Consider the following 21828-nt stretch of genomic DNA (forward strand, 5'->3'; position numbering starts at 1 on the left):
CTGTGTCACCTGTACCCGGGGTCTCCACTCGCAGATCGAGCACATCCACAGTGACTTGTTCCGCTTACCTCGCTGACGCCTCCATGCTCTCCTGCTGGCATTCCTGCACGCGAAGGCTCCTTGCAGGCAGCTGCTCCCAAGCTCAGCATCCCCGTGGCACGGCTGCTCCGGCGGGAGCCAGCAGAGTAAAGGCAGGTTGCCACTGGCCAATTCCACCACAGCCCGGCTGCGCGCTGTCTGCAATCACATCTCACTGAGTGCAAAACGAAAATTAAAACGTTTTTTCCTCTTACACTTAGAACAGTATGCTATATCATTTGTGTTTGCATTTAAATTGGACAGAATAATTTACTACTGGCTTTTAATTTCAGAAGGGTTAATCACCTCAGCAAAGGTCAATCAAACTTTAATCTCCAATAAAATTGCAGTAGCTTCAGTCACCTGCAGGACATTTATTATATTCCTATTTCCATGCAAAAGGATGCATCACTAATCTTCTAATTCTTTACATTAGCACATTTGCTATTAACATTTTACTAAAATTATTAATTCCTCCAAAACTATTACAAGGGCTCATTTCTACACATCTCAGAAGATAATCCTGTTAAAAACCAGCCACATCTACTGTGACATTGCTTTAGTTGTCTGCTCTAATCCTCACAACCATTTGATACTCCAACTGAGTTCTAACAATGCACGAAGTCTCAATTACAGAAAATATTACAGGCTTTAGTTTAGAACAACAATATACTGTTTTAGTAACTTAATCTTCCCTATTGTCTGCAATCACAATACTAATCTATTTTGTCACTGCTCACAGCATTTTCTATTCAAAACAAAATATAGATTTTTAATTTTGCTTAGCAGCTCTTGAAAAGCAATAGATTTACAAGGATAACTTAAAATCCATTACCAAGGATAGGAATAATAATCATGATAAGAATATGTTTCTGGCCTGCAGAGAAGTATTTCCTCACAAAATAGAAGTCTCTTTTGGGGTATAACCCATTAAAAAAACAAAGAAATAACAAAAAAGAGTAGGTTGTTCTTTAAATTTGATCTACCAGTTAAGAACAATTTATCTGCTATTAAATTGACTGAGAACTGCAAAGTCTCTCTGAAAAATTCACATCAGCATTAGTTTTAAACTACCATTGCAATAATATCAGCTCAAAATGAGAAAATTGCTTAACTCAAAACAGAAAATTATCCAATATAAAAGAGCACATCCCCTCAAAAATGTTGGTTTTAGATAAACATCTGCTATGCTAGCTACTAAACAATACATTCCTTCAAAAGTCTACTGTAACAATTCCACCTGCATGCCCAGAACTAGTTTACCTGTAAAGACATAGAGAAAAGCAACAGAAAATTCAGGGAGAGCTCATTACAGAACCTAAACAAAACACAAACAATTCATTTCCCAAATTTTAGAAGCTGGTACCAAAAAGTCAGAATTTATTGGGCAGAAAAATACTAATACCACAAAAATAAATGGGTCTCCCTTATCCTCCTACCATGGTCATATTAGCTCCTGCGAGAAAGAAATCTTCTGTCTATTTAAAATGGATTTTTTAGCCATAATAACATTTTGACATACCGTAATGTAAACAAACTGTTCTTTCCCATCCCAATATTTCCTTCTCTGTCTCTCTGTCTCTCTGTGTCTCCGTCTCTCTCCTCTTTTTGTTTTAATATATGGCACACAGACAGACACACGCCCCCGTCACTGTCAATATGCACACTCATTAGCAATATGTCAGACTGGCATTTTCAACACACTCCAGAGCATAACTGAACTACCACACAGTGCACACACACAGGCGTTAAAATACAATTGCAGAGAAAAAGAGCTCAGTGGAACAATGTTTGACTTGGAAAGCTAGGCAAACATACAAAAGGAGTAAGTGAGATTCTCGGGCAGTATTTTACAAAGGAGCTGTGAATTCCCAGCTAACATCATCAATGCTCCCCTCTTTTCATACACACAAACAGACACACACATACACAAAAGAGAGCATTTTAGCAAGACATTCTAATGCTGAATTACAGATGCAAGAACACGGGTTTTCCCCTGGTTTATTCTTCCAACTTTTTAATGCATTTAAGTTACATTCTAACTTGAAGTAATGCATGAAAATAAATGCTGAAAAACCCAAGCTGAATGACGAGTTCCTAGAACGTAGACTGTCAACAGCATTTCTCAGTTTCCAGCTGAGAAAATTAGCTACAAAACAACTGCATCCGCATTTTTTGGAAAAAGCATCCAGCAAGACACTGAAGACCACTTAGAAAGGGTGAGTATCACTGAACTACAGTGTTGATTATTCACCTCTTGACGCATTGATAAAACACATTCTAGATTGCTATTGCAACTGCTTTAAAATACGACAGAATAGCTTCACATGGGACCCTGAAATGAAAGGTATCCTCAAAGAACCATGCCCTTTATTTTTCAAAAGAACGAGCAGTGGAGAAATGCATAGGGAAAGAAACATACCTTCAGTTATCCCAGCGAACGACTTTTCAGCACATCTACATAGTCCTGCGGCTCCACCAGTGCAAAAGTCAACACTGCTGTGCTTGTGATCTCTGTGACAATGGCATCATACTGCCGGCAATTTTTTCGATTAAACTTCTCAGACATGGTAGCAACTTTGTTAATTATGATATTAGCCAGCTGGCGGGTACAATCAATCATCCACTGTAAGAAAGCCAGACAAAGAGACATCTAATCATTGCAACCAGAGCAGATAAATTTTGTTCCTTTCTTATACGTGTCACAGATTCTATCCCTCCTGACCCTCTACACAGCCATCGACTGTCAAATTTAGATTCAGCAAGCTCCCAGCTTTTCTTTATCCCTGCCTTAGATCTGAAACTCCTGGTTATCAGGAAGACAAGCGTCACCAGCTGTCTCAGAACAGGAAGGCAATCAGGTGAATAGTACTTATTATCTCTCATTGCCTTCTTAGGAGCAACAAGATTGATTTTGGATCAACAACGCATCAAGATCTCAGGCACAGCTACTACAGTGTCAAGTCTAGAATGCAGTGCATACCTAAAGCTGACCTCAACCTTTATTAATACTGCATACCAAAAGTTTGAGGGCTGCTCTTTTTTTAGTTTTGTTTTGTGTCGAGTTTGTTGGGTTGTTTTTTTTCATTTTTTCCCCTAAGAAAACTCTTATAATTTTTTTTTTTCTCCAAAGCTGCGTTGGATATTCTCTTATTCCAGGCCTCCATCCCCCCACCTCAGCAAACCCAGGCAAGCAGACCGCACGGTTACTCCGGGGACTCTGTTTCACAGTTGGATAGTCTTAATTGGGCCCACAGAAGCAGTTAGCTACCATTAAAGGCTTCTCTGTATACATCTTCCTCTCAACTAGTCTGATTGTACAGAAAACCCCACAAGTGAAGCCTATGCTTTGGGAAGGTTAAACACGCAAATATGTTATAAACCCAGAATATAAAAGCATCCTAACAGAATCTGAGCTGTTGGTGAATTTCAGCATTGGTCTAGAAACAGGAATATATTTGGGCTTTTCATTTAGAGCAGCATTAAACAATCATGCACTCTTACTGTAAGACCTTTTTCAACACACCAAATGCACTGCCAAGTAGTGGAAGGTGGCTCATATGAAGTAGAAACAAAGGTTTTGTTACAATAGAACAAAAGCTATCAGAATAATGCATTCTGGTACAAAAAGCCCCACCAACTAACTTCATACATTTTGAAATGCCTGCCGACAGTTCCATTTAACTAAATAGAGTATAATAATCAGTGAATACAAATTTATAAGGTGAAAAAATTTTCAGCATCAGTTGTGGATTCTTGGTATACTGGCTGTCCTGGCACTTGGACCAAAGACTGCTTTTCCAAAACTATTTATCCTCAGAACGGTGATCTTGTGTTTATGTCACCTTAAGTGAAAGCTAGTTTCCATTTAAAGTGGTATCCAGCAAGACCATCTCAAATCAGGAAGAAGATTTTGTGGACTTTACAGCATAAAATTACCTCTTTTTTTTAATAAATCCACTAAAAATGATACATTTTTTCTTGAAAGTTTTCACATGCAGTTCAGCTGAAATTTTCACGCTTTCTTTACATGCAAACATAAAATATCAACAGTTAGAAAATAGCAGCTAGTGGGAGCAACAATTACATCCTGACTTTGCTCCCTTCAAATTAAAGTTTTGCAGAACCTGCTATGCCTTTCAGAAGTCAATTTTTTTGTCCTATGTGACTTCTTCATTTGGAAAGTTGAGGCTGGATACAGGAATAGCAATACTGTTCACAATTCATTATTAAACACAGCTAATTGCTTTCTGATATTTGTTTGAAAGGATGAAGACAACAAAATAAATTACATTCTCAAATGTGATGTCATTGTTTCATTCATTTTGGATGACTGAAGTATTCAACCAGCTTCTCAGGCAGCTATTGAAGGCTACACCAGTTCTGCTTTGCATTCTATATCCAAATTGTTAACAAATTGAGATCTAGCTCAAGTACCTCCACAACACATTGTCACCAATGCAATGGCAGACACTGTTAGAAACTCCTGAGTAATTCACTTAAAATATCTACCCACAAGAGGATTTTACTCAGAAGGAAGACCTTAATGAATTATTTGCCCTCATTTTTAATGCTTTACTCAAACCAGATCTTGCTTTATTTAAGCAGCAGCTAAATATGAAGAAATAGTCTTGGTTTTAGCACAGAGATTTAAGGCAAGAAGTAATAACTGAGCATAGCAAATGAATGAGGGACTTGAGAAGCACACAAAAACAGGAGGCTGACATAACTACCGATTCATTTTTCTGGAAGGTTAAGCAAAATCATCAGATACATAAGCCTATGCCTAGCAGTATCTCCTCTCAGCCACCAGCATAGACCTGACTAGGTTTCTAAGCTGTCAGAACAGATCTGAGCAGGCAAAACTGGAAAACAAACAGGATGGTGTCTGACAGACACACATTGACCTGACCAATTATTTTAAAGATGCAGGAATGAAGTATCAAACTTGGGACCCCAGAAGAACATGCTTTTGTCCATTTTCAACAATTACATCTGATTTTCCTCTTATTCACACTTTTTTTCCTTTTCATTACTTCAAAATTCACTGTGGGAAAATATGGAATTAACTTCATGAACCCTCAGCTATAATAAACAAAGCAACTGGGCTTGTCACAATGCTCTTCTCTGTCATTACTAGGATGGACAGCATGACAGGAATCTGCTGAAAATGAATTATTATACCTATTTACATACTTGAATACTGGTGGAACAACTTATACACTGGATGGATGTACTATCTCTATTAGCTCTCATGGAGATTGCAAAACTGGTCTGAATTCAGTTTTAACCCTGCTTGAAGGAGGAGGCTGAACTAATTGACCTCTGGATGTCTCTTCCAAATTGAATTATTCTATTTATCTATGAACTGTCTAAAGCAAAAACAACATAAATAGTAAAAATTATGAGATTATCCAAATTAAAGGAATTAGAGATGTAATTTTCACAAGAGGGCAGGGCACCTCCTCTGAGTACTTTGGCCCTCAATTTCTTAAGTCATTTGAAAAATTAGCCATATTTGGTTGGGGGGTTGTTTCCCCTGTCCTTTGAGACATAAATATTAGAATTACCAAATCCTCCATACAATGAGAATTTCAGATAAAAGGAAACATATCAAGGGGAATACACAAAGGAAGTGAACAAAGACCTCCACGGAAGCAACTAGACAACATACTTGATATAGGAGGAGTAAATTCAGGGTCAGGTAAACGAAAAATTTCATTAGAATAGAGGGAGATAAAGGATAGACCATGGTTAACTAAAAGTATATTCAGTTTAAAAAAAGAAAATGCAAACCATGGCCATAATAATGGTGGTACAGGCTCAAAAGAGAGGTTTATTTTGGTAAAGACTGGATTACTCCAGGATTTCTACAGTATTTGCTACATTCTTAGCATTCCTACATGGGATGGGGGGGGGGGAACCAAAAGAAACAAAAAACCCCTCAAATCCCAAAGATCCAATGTAGAAAAATATAGTAAAGAGTAGGAGCCATTATCTAAAGGGAAAAAAAAAAACCAAAAAACAAAATAAAACAATTTATTTGTAAGCTTAACTTAAAAAATGTCCATCTAATAAACCTTCCATTGTACTCTCATAAATCCTCTAAATCTTCCATTCAGTACCTCATTCTAAAAAATTAAGTGAAATTAAGCAATAATATATGTAAATTATACATTTAAAATAATGAACAATGTAATGAAAGGAGTACTCTTCACATTACAATCCAGTGGGCTTTTAAATTAACTTCTAATGTTCAGCGGCTGCCAATTAATAAGGAGCCTACATGCTTGATTCTGCTAGAAAACACAAACCAGGAGAAGGAAAAGTGTAACACAAGGGCACAATGCCAGTGCAGGAGGGGTACACTAACACCAGTGCAGATCTTTAAGGGAACACACTTAGTAGAGCCTGGGTCCAAGGACCAAAACCTTGGTCTGCAGTGAAGCTCTTCCTGAAAACAGCAGCTTTTAAGGTTTTGGGACACACTGATTCCCATCTCAATCCAAGAAAAAGCATATGCAAGTGCAGACAGCGACCTTATGGTATGGTTTCTCATTTTGCCGTGTCATACGCACCTGAAAGCCACAGATATTTTTTCTTTTAAATTTTGTTTTAAGCAGCTGGCCTGCAGTTTAAACTGCACATATATTCCACTGAAAAGAATGAAATAATAAAGTCTCACAGTGCAGAACAATGTCTGCAAAGGTCACACGTAGCTTCTCGAGGGGGAAGCGCCATGAGGCAGATGTGAAGAGGCCACATGTTGTGTCAATCCTCAGCACAGAATGAGCAGAGGTGAAATATTAATGCATTGCAAGGAAAACAATCTTGCCTATATTCTAGGAACTGATAAAGAAAGAAAAAGGGGGGAAAGACCATTTCTCCACCTGCAGCGTGATGAACAGGTCCAGTTTTGTCCCACTTTAATATTGTCAGGACATGTGAACTAAAGGACTTTTTCTGCCCTGCTGCGGCCAGATGCCGACAAGACTAAAAGCTGCAAATGTTTCTTCCTTGCCACTCTGTTTCACCAATGCTCTGCTGTTTTGCTACCTGCACTAGTAGTCTGACATACCTCTTCTTAAACTGACTATTAAGAATATAGACACTACATATATATGCTCCAGTACCCTGCCTTTGACAACATCCAGTAGCACATGTCCAGGAAAAAATGTAAAGGCAAGCAAGGAGCAATTTTCATTCCTGATGTCCGCTCCCAGCTTCTACCCGCTCATGGCATGGAAGCTAACTTGCCACAAAGCCAGGACAGCTTAATGCAACACATTTGACAAGAATTTCAATTCTGTTACCTACATAACAGAATGACCCAAAAAATCAGTAATTTACAATATATCTGTGAAACAGAAGTGCTTGTTGGAATAAGAAAGATTGAGCTGAAGTCAACAAAAAATTAATCTGTCCTAAACTATTTGTTTGCCTATTTTTTAAAAAAGACAGGCTGTTCATTAACATTCAGACTAAAAATTCTGGATTTGAAATGGGGTTGGGGGTTGTATCATTCTGTAAAGATGAGGCAATAAAAAGCTTGCATTGTCTTAATGGAACGACAGCGTATAAAAGCCCTTTCCCAGAGAGCCTCTCGCTGGGTCAAGTGAGACATCTGAGCACCACAACTCCAGGAGCTAGTAATACTTCTTCCCTAAAGGCACTGCTTGAACTGTTTTACAGGAAACTCTTTCCCAATGTTGTGGTTAAAAAGCCTTTTCTACAGCCTGAAGGCATCTCCTATGCAAAATTTCTCACCTGCAGTAAACTGGAACTGGGATGGCAGACACACACACAGAACAAAATAACAACTGAATTAAACAAATTCTTGTTCTGGAGACAACAAACACAAAACACATTGGAGAAAACATATTGCCATGCTACAGCAACACAATCTCTTTAGATTATATGGTACTTATGTTTAATGTGTCATTTTATATTTTTCTCCAAAATAAAAAATGCACTTACTGCTGAAGTAGTCTCATAAAATTACCCATTTTGTCTGAATAAAATTGAAACATGTAAAACACTAATAATGTGGCAGAAACAAACTCTGGTGCATGACCTATTAGAAAGGTTGTAACTTCAATGATCCAATCAAAGTGACATAAGCCAAACACCCAACAGACAGGAAAAAAAAAATTAAATCCAACAACATAAACCACTAAAAGTGTCTGATAAAATTTCATTAAAAATAGAGTATAGAGTTAATGTAGTTACATTTTGAGTCTGGATTCTACAAAGATAGGTCTCAAATTGTGAAAGTGCCTGACACGGGCATCCAGGATATTAATAATTTTCTAAATTCACTTAATGAGCTTCTTTCAATATAAATAGTTAATTTCCTGACAGATAATACTCTACAACTGATTCCTTTTAGAGCAGTAAAAAGGCAACAGCTCCAAAGGCAAACTAAAAAAACCAAAAAGATAAGGAGGCCAAGTCAGTCATCACTTTTTCCCCAAATTCTAAATTTCTTCCTTATATATCTTTAAAGGTTTTGCCATCAATGTCAGCTACCTATTATTTTCAATGTTAGAGGACAGAGAGCTCTTACAGCGTGTTATACCAAAGAGTAGCTGAAAGAAGATGATCTAACAGCAAGAGAAGCATAGTTTGGGGTTGGAGGGAGGGAGGTGGGGGGTTTATTTGCTTGTTTATTATATCAGGCAAAATTATCACATTTTTTGTTTTGCAACAACAGCAGATGTCATTGTATTATATCAGATTCAGGTCTCTTTTTACTTCTTCATTACAGAAATTATCACTAGTAACAGTGTCATATACTTACATCACAGTGAAATCAAGCCTAAAACAAATAATTTTGTGAGGCTATGGTTCCTTTTAAATAAAGCCTAACGAATTCAAAATTAAAAATGTTGTTCTTTCCCAAAACTTACTGGTTTATGCCTTTTTATCCTCACTTATACAGATGGTATTTGCGCAAGGATGCTATAAGATTCTCCTGTAAGGTGACTGAATGGGTCATATGTCATTGACCAAAGAAGCACCTCTGGAGGATCTGTCTCCATTTTTAAATGCAGATTTCCCCATCACGTAATAATCAACTGCCCCAGGTTTTACCACAGTAAACAGGGAAGTGGAAGTTCTGCACAAGGAGCCTTCTCCAGAGAAACAGCATTAAAAGAAACCCACAAAAACTTTAGTGTTCAAATGCTGGCTATTCCCAAAGGGACAAAATATGTTCCATATATGCAACAAAATGGGGAATGGCTCTGAATATGCCAGAAATGTAAGATGCTAGACTGAAGTGAAATATATCAAACCTCTTATGAGCAAAGACTCAGGAGTTTTGCTGATGTAGACTTTTTGCTCATTTGAAAATGCTCTCTCCACTCCAGCATTACCGATCATGAGAAAAATTAAATTTCTACTCTCACTTGAAGATGAACACTGATTTAAATCTTTTTAAGAACAGAATTTAAACTCTATTGTACGTGTAGAGGGATCAATCATACCATTAAAAAATGCTCTGTTGGTGGTGCTAGTTTCAACTGAAAAGTATAATGAAAATTGTTAATTTGCTGCCTTCATTTGCAAAAGAGTAGGGTTGTCATACTTAAATTTAGGATGGGGTGGGGGGGGAGGGGTGAAGATAACCCAAAATGTAACTGTAGCTCAGTATTTGACTGAATTAGAACATGGAATTTTGAATGTCTTTAAACTCCCTGGAGTAGGATAAACCCACAACTAAGAAAAAGAATAACTTCTTACCAGTTCTTAAGGAGCTGATTAAACTCAAGTTCTGCCCACTACTGCTCAATGCCACTGTAGTTCAGGTGTCAATACCCAGCAGCAGGCTGCTCCAAATGTGTGTACTGTCCCAACCTACTTCTTTGGCATGTCCACTATTTATCACCACTATCACCAAATGCACTAATCTGTAAGTTTGTAACAAATTACACTAATCCCTTTTAAGGATTCTGATCAAGGCTCTAAAATGCAAAGTGCCAACCCTGAAAATGACATGGCTCTCAGAGTCTTTGCCTGCATTTTAAATGCCCGTACCAACCTAATTATCATAATGTTAAAGCTGTGCAATCAAGTTCCTTGAAAATAAAAAGTCATGCTAAAAGAACAAAATAAAATTGATGCATTCAAGTGGAAAAAGGTAAAATAAACAAAATAAAGCATTAGCTAGAAGTTAGGAAGATCATGCATTAAGATGAAAGATGAAACAGATGCAATACACAGCAAAGATCAAAGAGCTCCATCAATTCATTCTGAGAGTCAAAATCCAGCTGAGCATGGGAGCCCTGTCCGCATAATAAGAAAGGTTGACTAAAACATAAGGATTAAACAGATGAGCTGTCTCCAGTGAATGTATGGCACAGGAAGCCCTGCTGAGCCACTTGTAAAGACACTTTGGAATTGTACACCTGCTACTCCACAGTGAAACCTACAGGAAGCCAGCATGCAAGGAGAAAGAAATCCACTAATGGACTAAATAGCTATCTTTAAGAGGAAAAAAAAGAGTTGATGCAAGAAAACAGCAGCTAACAGATTTCCTCTTTCCCCTCCATTTCATTTATTTACCAAATATTTCCACCACAAATGATCATAAAGAAATTGTTATCACCACCCTCTCACTATCTCAAAACAAAAGAAAAAAGCTTACCACTTAAACATCAGCACAGCCATCCTTACAGGATCAGCCTAGTGTTCTCAATGATACTGTCTGTCACAATATTACTGGTTTGGAAGCTCTTTTTGTACTCCAGCACTTGCGTTAACCAGCCAAATCTCTAACAACTTCAGTGCTATGGGATTAATTTTAAGGGTCACTAAAATTTGTATTATTTCTAATGCTGATGGCATTTGAAATAAGGTTATATAAAAATCTTAATTTTTCCTCATCCGCTTTATGGATAGGGATGGAGACATTTCAATCAAAATTTATATCTTATGACTAGTTTCTCTTATCATCGGTAACAAGAAACAAAACTAGAAAAAAGTTATCAGGTAAGAAATGCTATTCAATTTCATTCATTCATTCACTAACTCTTCTATTAAAGTAAAATCCCTATGACATGCATGTAGCCAAAACCACAGTCTTCTCACAAAAAAAAAAGAGAAAATGTCGGGCTAGCAGCTACTCCATGACTCATAGAATCTGAACTGCTGGGGTTTCCAACACCTCTGACAGGATCAGTGCTATCCATTACACCTCCTCACAAAGAGCAGGTCAGGGATGCCCTCACATCATAAGATGGCAAAGCATAACTTAAAACAATCAGGAAGCAAAGCCCACAAGTTTCTTAAGGCTTTGTTTTCTGACAGATGTACAATTAATGTCCACTGTGGGCTACAGGTGGTTCATATTTATTTTTCAAATGAATGTTACTAGCCTGCTTGTCCCACAAATGTTATTTACAATCACATCTTTTATTCTTGTTTTAGCTGACAGGACAATCTCCTCAAGGATCTCTGCAGAGCTGATATATTTGATTTTCAGGTTATCTACTGCCTGCAGATACAAGCACTTTGATTGTTTACAATGCAGGAGTAATTGGTAACTGTTAAATAACTCCAGAGACTGATTTAAGAGTTCTTCACCTACTGCATGAAAGTAGGGCTTCATCCCACAGTCCCTAATCTGGCTAAATACTTTAAGATTTCACTACAAAAACAGGATATTAAAAAATTAGCAAATGCAATGATAATTTAATCATCAATCACATACAAGCATTATATTCAGTTTTAATGATTTCAAATCAATTTATATTTCAAAGTGGAAATTAAAATAAGAAACAAGCATGTTCCCTCATTATACTTCCAAAATCAGTTAAAAATATTAATTTGTGTAGCTCAGTTTAAAGCAGAATTTCTAGTGCTGCTTTCAGCATCTCAAGCCAAAGTAAGGACACTAAAAGACAATTCAGCCAGTGTTCCTATGAGGAATTTCACATGTTGTTTAATTGGTGATACATTACTTTTGATTACATAGGTTCAAGTTGATGACAATATGTAAAATAACTTTCAGAAGCATTTGCCTGGTCTTGCACAGTCAAATAGAATTACTTAGCTATAAACAAATTTGACAAAAAGTCACAGAGGGCATTTTGACTATTATTTGACACCATCTAATTGCCACTGAACTTTCCTGCTTCACAAAATGGCGAGGAAGCACAATACTGCTGTGAACACACTTTTCGTTGGCAGAACTCCTCTGAACTCAGCATTTTGTACTAGGAAAGAGCAGTGAAATGCATCATTGCAGACAGCACACATTACCAGACAGCACCATCATAGATGTAGCCTAAATCAGATTCTAAAGCACACTGTGGGAGACCATCCAGTTAGCATTGCTGTGAGCTCATCATGGCCGCGTTTCACCGCAGAGCCCTCATCCACCATGCTTGGAGGAGCAGCAAGAGATAGGGGTATGTCTCTCTTGTCACTCTCTGCCCCTCTGGCTTCTTTGGGGAGTGCAGCACCAAGGCTTCTCCCCTGCTTCCATGTGAAAGCAATGTGGGTGCTTAAGGGCTGATAGCAGCAGCTTCCCAAAAGAGCAGCTCCACATGTTTGTGGAATGAAGGAGACACCAGTGGCAGAGCATCCACTCCTGTGCAGCACTACAGCCGACCTAAGGAGTCACAGGATCCTCTCCTGCTCCATATAACTCTAATGCAACCCCTCAATCTCATCCAGACAGAGATTTCTTTCCAAGCAGAAAATGTAAGGAAAACTGAGATTGTTCCTAAATAATTAGCAATGCCAATTGTCTGACTTCTTGGAGCATAAATGTACATGCTAGCACACTGTAAATTAGTCAAGTGGAAGCCCAACGTTTTACAATTTACAGCCAGCATCAAGTGACACCTGGACTCCTGCAAATCCCAGGTGCACATCCTGCAAAAATCACATAAGATATACAGCAGAGACTGAGCCAAGTGCTCTTCCAAGTAAGCTGGTGGATATACTATCACAAATTTTACCACCCATGGGCAAACCACAATACGTTCAGACCCAATCACAACCGGTCTCATAAAGACATTTCAAACACTTTTCTCCAAAGAGAGAACTGCCACTTAGAAAAAGTTCAACCTGTTTACCCAGCTGTTTTGGCCCTACAGCTGTCATTTAAAAGGTCATAAACATTCATTTTTATAATGAGGTAATGATTTTACCTTCTCCTGCTCAACAGTTTTCCCTAAAATATTGAAATCACTTTTGTGCTGAAAGTTTACCATTGAAAATTTTAGAACAGTTTGCGAAGAGTACAGAATGTTATGATAAGTCAAATACAGAAAATGTCTCTATTGTTAATTTAACCACTAGGCTTCTATGCAAATTCCACATTGGGATGTATGTACTCATTTATTTGTTCGGTTTTTACATTTGAACACTACATCTGGAGCTCTGTTGCTCTGCATTTTTTTAAACATTTACGTATATAGAATTAGCAGATGGCAAACAATACGTCACCTCACTCTTTCAAGTAAAAAAAATCTCACAACAAAAATCCTTTATAAGCTTTATAGTTAATTTGGAACTGTAAGAAAAAATCCAAACATTTGGACATACCTGTAAGTACGCTAAACGAGGCAAAAGGTGTGCCCTCACACCTAATTCTGAAACATTTCTTCTTTGAGTCTCCCTCAAACAAGGCTTATGTTTGGTTCAACACTAAATAAGAACTGTGGTAATTTACAACTTTTTATATGGAGGTAGGAGCAAAATTTTCAAAAGTTGTGCTCACATGTTCACGTGTGAAAGAGACACAGAATAAATTAGTTTAGCATACTACTCTGGCTTACCTCTGTAAGCTTACTTTTCTGAATTTCATTTCCTAGACTGAAATTGTAGCTCTTCGTATTTCTTGATGGAGAATCACAGAATAAACTAATTGCAAAAGAAAGTGTCATTTCAGAGACTAGAGTCATTTGCAAAACTTTTTTCCTTCTCCATCCTACCTTGCAGTTTGTTAAAAAGTCTTACATGCATTGTATTATAACCTTGGTTTAAAAAAAAAAAAAGAACAAAAATTCATACAATTTTACAGTCATAGCACACAGAGAAAACTCTGCCTTATATGAAAGTATCTATTAACGGGTTTTGTTTTGTTTAAATATAAGATAACACATAAAAGCACGAGTAAACTGTATATGTTGTTATACCCTGCATGAATCCTGTTACTATACTTTACTTTGACACCGTGTCATAAATAAACAAACTCTAGGTCAAATCTAAATACTCAAGTCTCATCTTGATCCTTCACTGTCTCTTGGTCCAGCTTCTTTTAGAGTGGATAAGGTGTGAGAAAAGAGTAAAGGAGCTTGGCCTGCAGTTTATATCTTCAGCAAAGAATATAATGTGAGACGTAAATGAAATTAATAGTAAAAAAAACCAAAAAAACCAAAAAACCCCCCACCAAAATAAATATATTTCCTTTTAGGTTTTCAATAGATGCCCCTATAAAAAGTCCAACAATATTTCCTCAGTCTTCCAGGTTCAGCTTCCACTGATCAAGCTAACACAGCATGATCACACATACGTCATCATGCACAGCTACATACATAGGAAAATCTATTAAAGTTTTATAGAGTTCATAGTCTGAGCCCTTCAAAATGGATTACTAGCATTTCTTCAAGTGATTTCAGGCACCAAATGCTACAAACACATTTAAATTTGCCTGACTTCAGCAATGATCATGCATTTACTGTAGTTTTCATTATTTCAAAAATACTTCAGCTTCATTAGCAACAGATGAATTAATTATTTTTTTTATTAATTCAAACGATCTTTTTTCCAATTTTTTATAAGCCCCAAGGTTCTTTCAGCAATATTGGCTCCTTCTCTCTTCCATAAAATTGTAATCAATCTCTATTATTGTCATAAAAATGGTAGTTGTCACTTTGCTGAGAAAAAAACAATCAATACGTCTTGCAGAGTAGAATAGGAATTTAATGCAGTGAATTGATGTCTGTTAGAGAAATTTAGCTTGCCAGCAGTTTGGGACAAGCTAATAGAAAACCAGAAAATTCACTGAAGGTTGACAGATGAATACACAGACATGCCACAAAAATTAATATTTGGGCACTTTGTATAGCCTGTCATTTCATATGCTGGAGAGAAAATAGAGGTAGACAAACATATCCCCCAGGAAATCCTTTTTGTTTTAAAAGTCAAAAGCCAAAAGCATGTAAAAATGAATTCTTCACTGTATTATTTTTAGGTTTATGTAAGTTTCTGAAAAATAAGTATTCTGAAACAATCTTCCATTTAAATATTTTTCATCAGACACGATACTGAATATGAAACACTGCTGAGTGATAAAATAACACAAAGTTTGTGAGGCAATACTGAATTCATGATCAGTCTGGATAACACTGCATTGCAAAACTAAATCAGAGCATTACTTCAAAAATTAGTACAGAAACTGAACAATAGGACCGCTCACAAAATGTTCTGGATCATGAAGAGAAAAAAAAAAAAGTAAAATTTTCATAACCAATACCTAGAAAGAGATGCAGTCATACATTTCATGATAAATACAATACCCTCAAAAGAGCTGATAGAATTATTTGAGCATTATTTAAAAAAAAGTTACATTTTAGGAACATAATCCTCCTTTCTGTCTATTGCCATCTGCAGAAGCTGTCAAAACACTCCACCTTCCAATTACACGCTTTCTGTCTTTCACTTGCTCCAACATAAGCCTATAATCTGTTTAATTCCCTTGTTTGATTGGTTTAATAAACAATGCTTTTAAGTAGCAGGGCTTGATAAACCCAGCATCCACAACAAGCAAGCTGCAGTTATCCCTCCCTCCAGCAGAGCATCAGCACCACTGACTGCAGAGACAACACGATGGCCACAGCAGGAAGCAGCACAGGGCACCCAGCTTTGGAATTCTGTGGCACTACTTTCTGAATTCCATTCTTCCTGTGAAATCTGCTGATTCTACACTGGATGTAAATGGGACACAGTCTTCAGGGTCCTGCCTCTGGTTCCCAGAAAGCTGTAAGAGGATGAATTTTAAGAGCTCAGGTACCCACCAGATGAAAGAGAAGCAAACGGGTCTCTAAAGCCTAAGGCAACCAGCTGATTGTTTGTGGTAAAAAGTTCATGCTGTCATTCCAGAGACTTTAAGTAAGCCTGGCATATGAGCTCTGTTTCAGTAAGAGGAACAGCTTTTTATCATGTGCAAAAGAGCATTCTTGGGCAAAAGGATGAGATGCTAAAGATGTCAGTAATTTTACAGGGAATCACACATGTTTAAACATAACAGAACAGAAGGGACAAAATTTAACAGCTCCTTTACTGTAAAACTGAAATATGACCAGACAACAGAGGGCTACAATAAGGTGGATATTGAAGAAAATCTGCATCTTCTACAGCCTTCACCATTCTGTCACAGATTTAAAGATACCCATGTGAATTAGAGGTCTCCCCTGCCACTCCTGCACTCCTTTCTGATGACAATGCTGCTAAACCCTCCTTTCTGATGACATCAGAAATTTGATACAGGAAGTGAAAAAATGCTAACATTTCTGAGGTTCTGCAAAAATAGGGAACTTAATCTAATTTTGTCCTAATTTGTAAAAGAATTTGACCTTCAACCTGATGAAAGATCAGGTCAAGTTTCCACCACCACAAAATTTAAGTTAAACGGTAAAAGGAGAATAAGCTTCTACTGAGACTGAGCCAGTCACAATTTTGCAACCCTAATAGAAAGCAAACACTAACACTACTTGTAAGAAAGTTATGCATTCTTTAAAAAAAGGATGTCATACTCCATAGGAATTTCACAACACTAATGTAGGAGGTCCCAAAAGCCAACTGTGTGGTCTTTATTTCACAACTGAGTTCCAGCTGCTGCTATTGTACATTACAGGATCATGCAGCTGATGGTAATGACAAGAAATCAGTGTTGCATGACACTGTCAACTTTTCATGACTGCAAACATTTGTGGTTCACCCTAGGAAAGGTAAAGGGTTATTACAGAAGGTGACAGAGTATTAGCAGAGCTAGTTCAAAATAGGAAATTTTCTGTTGTACACTGTCAAGTCTGATGCATCAGATTTGCATGTGTGGTGTGAAAACGAACACACATGTTATGCCCTGGGAGTTACATATGTATTTTTGTCAGAAGTGCAAAGCAGAGTTTGGTGTAAATGCAAGCTGTTAAAAAATTTATCAGAGCTGTAAGCATTTGCAATTTCACTGGCTCCACATGAATGTATACACTGAATCTCTTTCAGCAAAATTTTGTGAAAATATAAACATAAATTCGATATTAAGCATGGATATTTTTTGTAATCAGTGTAGTGGATCCTGAGGGAAATATTCCCATTGAATTTTCCTTGGGCTTTCTAAGATAATTTGTACAAGACTGATGATGAATTTGAACAGGTTTGAAAGCTCAGTCCCACTGAGGAAAAGGGTAACAGGTATTTCCCAATTAAACTCTTTCAGATTAGTTTACTGACAAAGGGACATGAATTTGAACCCACAGCGTACATTAAAATTAGATGAGCTTCTACTAAAGATGGCAAATTTTCAGATTTTTTTCTTAATTTCACAAATACTTTTCAGTCATTTCCACAGAAGCAGCCAGAAATTTTGCTGTACTCATAGAACAGACTAACAAGTAACAGCAATGGCTTGGAAATGCCTTCCATCTTTATTATACACCCCAGTCATCAAGTGAGAATTAGATCATGCAAACCTTTCTAGCACTTGCCATTAATGCAAATACCATCAATATGAATCTGTTCTACTTTAAAGTCTTCTTCCTCATTTTCTATACATAATCGTAATGTAGTCTGTTTTCTCTGAAACATGAAACATTTCCAGGGTCTATGTGAAGACTTTTTCCAATAAGACTCAATAAAATTATGATGCAAGGGCATGCTCCTCCATCCACTGAAGTTAATGAAAAGTGTACTCTGGTTTAAACAGTACAGAAAGAATGTCTACAAAAGAAAAAATTTAAATGCAGCCAAAATAGTGGACTTTCTATCTAAAATCTGGCCTCATTTACCACAAGTGTCAGTCATGAGCATTAGATAAATACTAATCAAATGCCTTACAAAATTCCTGCAGCTTCATTTCCCATGCAACTCCAATGTTCATTAATATCAGCAAATACATTTGCTTCAGGTGGAAAAGAGTTTTTCAAAAATACCCAGTAGGTATCATCTCGATTTCTCATTTTGCTATTGACCAAGCAATAACAGTTGACTGCTAACTACTGAATCATTACTAGTTGAATTTGGATCTGATTTCTCTTATGAAATAGAAGGCTTTATACCATACAGATTTTCTTCTGAATAATCTCTTTCCCCTCACTTCATATTTGCAAAAGCACTTAACTGATCAGCAGACAAGGGTTCATATGGTGTTGAAGAAAAACTTATGACAAATAAAAAAAACTTTCTAACTTCTTCTCAAAATCTTACCTTCATTTTCAAGAACAACCATCATAGGTACTTTGCATAACATGCCCTTTAAAAACTATATTTAGTTTTAAGAGCAATCTTTGAATGGATCCTCATTTAGGATTCATTTCTATTCTGGTTTTTGTAGGAGGCATTACCTTAAACCTGTTTACAGAATAACAGCAGAGAGAGGTGGTCATATACACCCACAGCTGTGAGCAATTAAAGATAGCAGTGATGTCCTCTAGCAAAGAATAAGTTGTCCTAGCTCTGTTTTGCTTCCTTTGTGAAGTGTGCTAACACTTCTCATTTGGTTAAGAGATTTGAAGTCAAAGGATCCCCAAACTTGTCTGTTTGCATATTCATTGACATACACCAGAATGTTTCCCGTTTTAATTTTCAAGGAAACTGCCTGCACTGACTAGTTAGAAATACAGAAAGGCATTTGACAGCAGACAAAATGGGCTAGACAACACTCACACCTCCTCCATAAGCTTCTCTTTTTGTCTTCTCATAAAGCATGTTTGCTGCCTAGCCCAGTCCTGTCTTTTCTGTAGCTCTCTCCTGCTCAAAGGTAAGCCAAAGAAAGCCTCCACAGACATCAGCAAGAGGAACCACGACTGAGCAGGAGGGACCAACTTCACAGGGCTCACCAGTTGCCTCCCTGTATCCATCCAGAGGGATCCATGAGTCGGACCTCAGCTGCTCCCAGAGAACAGATGGGTGGAGGAGATGGCCACTGGTGACCAGAGATACGTACTTCACCATGTCTTTCCCTTTCCCAGGGAAGTGATTTCAGATCTTAATTCCTTAAACACTGGCACAGTCAGATAAACCCACAACTTAGTAAACTTCTTTGACAAAATCTTTGCTTTGTATATAACTGAGAAAATGATGATGAAAATAATTTTGGTGTTGTACAGTACAAGCTGTTATAAACCATTTAGTCAATTAAAATATGTGAAAAACTCACCATAACACTGAACTGCAGATTAGCATTTATTTTAAAAACAGTTTTGTGCAGGTATAGTTAGTAAATAAACTGTTTTCAATGGCTAAGGGATCTAGCAGTCAGGTTTAGATTTAATCCTGAGTGACCAGAATTAAAATTCAATTGTTCATATTTAAATAAAAATTCAACCTAAATATTTTGTGAATTTAATTTTGAAAAAGCTGAAATTAAACCAAGTTACCAATTAATTTCAATCTACATACTTTGGGAATTATTTTTATCTATAGGTATCCATACAAGACACATACAAGATACATGAAGTCAGGTCAAAAAGAAGTAAATGAAACCTCTCTGTTGATGCTTTCCACTGATTTTTGTGAGTCAATAGGATAAGGCAGAATGGACCCAAGAGTCAATATTAAAATTAATTGAATATTTAGCTAGAAGTTCAACAACTTTGGTGGCCATCTGCCATTGTGCAGCTGCATTGGTTTAAGTACCTGCTGTGGACTTTAGGTAGATGTCCACAGATGAAAGAAGCTGGTGTACAAGGAAAATCCTTAATATCCAGAGACACTAACACTGATCTTGCTAAGCACATCCTCCAACAAGTCAATTGCAGAACCTGTAGCAGCTCAAGGCCAGTTTATAGTGCACTTGGACAACTGTGTCACTCTGAGAGAGGTGTTTGAGATATTATCAATGTTATCCTGTTGCAAATTAAAGTTTGAGTTTATTTAAAGTGGAAAGTTTTATTTCATACAAGATTTAATCATGGCACTCCAGATCATTAGGAATATGTCCTAGCAAAGAACAACCTAATCCCAAAATTATCAAAATACCTCGCCATGGAATTAAGGCTGTATTTATATGAGAAATAAAAAATACATATATAGGTTTTAAATAGACTGTTAGTCCAGAACTATAGACCAAAGAAAAACAGAGGCAAACAAAGAGCTGTTAGCAGGTTAAACAGGGAAATACACAATAAAGATGCCACAAAACCTTAACTTTGGACCATATATCTTCTTAAAACAAATGAAAATATGTGCAAAACCAGAGTCAATTTACTATTCAACACTGAAATTTTTCAAACACATTCATGTTATACCTACAGGACTTTTTGATTGGATGGAATCAAGACAGGTTAGATGCTGAAGTTGTAAATTCCTGTATTCTGTTCAGTACTCTTTTTAAAATAGAATTTCAAGAATGAATACATCAAGTGTTATGTTTAAATTCCCAACTTGAAATACGCATTAAAAAGTTGACTGTTCTGTTCTATAATGGCATCAATTTACCAGTAAATGTTGTTCACATGATGTTATGAAATGACATGAATAGAAATCTTTTCTATAATTTTCAAACTGAATTAAAATCCTAGTGAAGAAGGTAAATAAAATATTAAACCACTTGAAGCATTAACTTCCTTCACCTTTCTGAACACTGGTAAAGGTATCCATTTTTATATGGGTTTGTTCAATTTGAAGAGCAGGAGGATGCTCAAAGTTTATATATAGTGTGTGAGAATGGATTGCTATACTTCTATTATACTTACCTCATGATTCAGTTCTTAAATCCATTACCTTACTAAATGTGACATGCTATGATTACTTCTCCTCAAAGGACAAAACAAACCCTGTATCAAAAACTTAACAGTCTCTTTGGTGTTCTGAAAAAGCTGCCTGATCTGTGCCTCAAACATCACTGATATGTTTCTTTTCTAGCTGCAAAGGAGGGGAAAGATGTTTAATTCACAGTTTGACTCCCCACCACTTGCAGGAAGCCCACACGAGGACTTTTGCTTTTGTTCGCTGTTAACAGCACCGAATACGAGGTGGTTGTCAGAAGCTCAGGGAGAATGCTTTCTGTGGGCTGCTCCCAGTAAGGCTCCGCTCCAGCTGGGGGAGCAAGGGAAAGGAGAGAAAGAGAGAAAATGGCAGAGACCAATTAGCCAGCACAGCCTGTCAAGCAACCTAGCCCTGGGAACCAGGAAGCTGCCTCATTGCACAACCCCACCACAGAAACAACAGGTGGAAAAAATGTATAATTGGTTAAAGTAAAGTAGAACCTAAATGGCATTTCTCACACAAAGAAAATAAGATAAGGAAACTATCTTTTTAATGCTGCTGGAAAAAAACCCAAACATATAAAAAGAGAAGCGATAACCAAAAGTTGGAATCTGATTTAGACCCTGAATCTGTGATGTTGACATTATATGGAATATGAAAAAGACAACTAAGAAAACAGAGTATTTGGAAAAATATCAGTGCCAAGGACAGTACTGATCTGTTTGTCTAACTTTCCTACATAGAAATCTTATAACTTTGCTCAATCTGCCAAAATAAGCTATAAAAACAGTACTCTAAATGTGGAAAGTG

General features: G+C 37.0%; 1 long non-coding RNA gene across 1 annotated transcript in view; it reads right to left on the reverse strand.

Annotated features, from left to right (window-relative positions):
* Window positions 1-21828, reverse strand: part of LOC136557193 (uncharacterized) — an 83580-nt gene that overhangs the window by 22369 nt on the left and 39383 nt on the right. Inside the window, exons 5-6 of the long non-coding RNA XR_010783741.1 lie at window positions 2501-2704; window positions 69-253 (exon numbers count right to left, since the gene is read on the reverse strand). This is a non-coding gene — a long non-coding RNA (uncharacterized lncRNA). The remainder of the gene's footprint in view (window positions 1-68; window positions 254-2500; window positions 2705-21828) is intronic.

The sequence above is a fragment of the Molothrus aeneus genome, chromosome 5 (assembly GCF_037042795.1).
Source record: "Molothrus aeneus isolate 106 chromosome 5, BPBGC_Maene_1.0, whole genome shotgun sequence".
Classification (NCBI taxonomy): domain Eukaryota; kingdom Metazoa; phylum Chordata; class Aves; order Passeriformes; family Icteridae; genus Molothrus; species Molothrus aeneus.